Genomic DNA, 1733 nt, shown 5'->3' on the forward strand with positions numbered 1-1733 from the left:
ACTACTGTATGCTAAATTTATATTGGATCTGTAAGTGTGGCTGTAAAGAGGTTTAGGCTAAGCCAGGCATGGTGGCCCACACCGTTAATCTCAGCATTCGGGAGGCAGAGGCAGGAAGATCTCTGTGAGTTCAAGACCAGCCTAGTCCACATGGTGAGTTCCAGGCCAGCTGGGGCTAACAAGGAGAACTTGTCTCAAAAATGACCAAAATTTTTTTTAAAAAATGAAGAAGAAGAAGAAGGAGGAGGAGGAGGAGGAGGAGGAGGAGGAGGTTAAGGGTATAAACTATTTTATTTGCTAGCTCACTATATTAAATTGCCTGGATTATCATCTGTTTAAAATATTGTTGTAGTGTTTTCTTTCTGCATCTCTATCTGGGGGCCAAGCCTTTAACACATGCGCCTGTGAGGAGCATTTCATATTCAAGCCATAGCACAGATCTATGTAGTATTTACTACTTAATGAAATATTGGTAATTTTCTCTTCTCCTTTCGTCCACCATTGTCTTCTGTATGCTTCTCTCGGCCTCTCACCATATCTTCTCACAGGACTTTCAGAATCGAGTGATTCCTGGCCAAGAAACAAAAGGAAAATCGTCCTATTTCCCAGTGGATTTGGATGAAAACTGGTAACAAAATCAGATACAACTCTAAGCGAAGACACTGGAGGAGAGCCAAGCTGGATCTGGGAGGATTCATACATGGTGGCACTACTGACTGTTTAAGCTGAATCATGGTCATTATTAGGCCTACCAAATGGAACTGAAAGTTTTTAACCTGGAGATTTGGTCATATTAGGAATCTGATTTGCTTTTTTATCTGTTTTGCATGAGCAAATTGATTGGTTCAGTAATAAATATGTAGCACCTTCAAAAAAAGAAATATAATGTGAGTGCACCTGTGTCGTGCAATGCCATGTAGGTCAGAAGAGGGCTTTGGATTCCCATGGAACTGGAGTTAAGGATAGTTCATAGCTGCCATGTGGGTGCTGGGAATCGAACCCAGGTCCTCTGCAAGAGCAGTCAGTGCTCTTAACCGCTGAGCCATCTCTCCAGCCCCTCTTTTTCCCTTTCATTCTTTCTTCCTTTCTCTTTTCTTTTGAGACAGAGTCTCCAATGTAACTGACCTAGAGCACACTATGTATACGTGCTGGCCTCAAAGTTATGGTGATCCTCCTGTCTCTGTCTCTTAAATGCTGGGATTATAGTATTGAACTACCATGCCCAACTCAATGATGCCTTTTCAATGTAGGTTGTTTCAAAAAAATAGAAAAAATAACTCTTTTTGAAGCTAATTAAGAAAACCAAAATAAAGTTCCAGGCTCACTTTCACTTATTTTCATATATGATAATCACAAGTATTACCTTAACCCAACAGTATCCTAAAATATAATGTAAGCATGTAATGTTTCCCGAGAAGGCAAGAATTATAAGATCTAAAATCTATTGATGTAATTTATCACTTTGATGGAATAAAAGAGAAAGGCCAGCTGGGCCTTTGTCAAAAAATGACAAAAAAAAAAAAAGAGAAACATCACATGATTATGTCAATATATTAAAACATTTGCTAAAAATGCTCTAAGGAAACTAAAAGTAGATGAGACCTTTCTTAAGCTGGAGGAACCTGGATGCCAAAGGTTAATAGTAATCATATTTTTATGTGTACATTCCTGTTTTAGATCATGAAAATATGTTACCAACCAGGTGTAGCAACACATGCCTTTAATCCTAGCAC

General features: G+C 38.8%; 1 pseudogene; it reads left to right on the forward strand.

The window, feature by feature from the left end:
- Positions 1 to 528: 528 nt before the first annotated feature.
- LOC115071430 lies at positions 529 to 729 on the forward strand (annotated as a pseudogene).
- The last annotated feature ends 1004 nt before the right edge of the window (positions 730 to 1733 follow it).

This window comes from Nannospalax galili, unplaced genomic scaffold (genome assembly GCF_000622305.1).
Source record: "Nannospalax galili isolate Female #2095 unplaced genomic scaffold, S.galili_v1.0 scaffold336, whole genome shotgun sequence".
NCBI lineage: Eukaryota > Metazoa > Chordata > Mammalia > Rodentia > Spalacidae > Nannospalax > Nannospalax galili.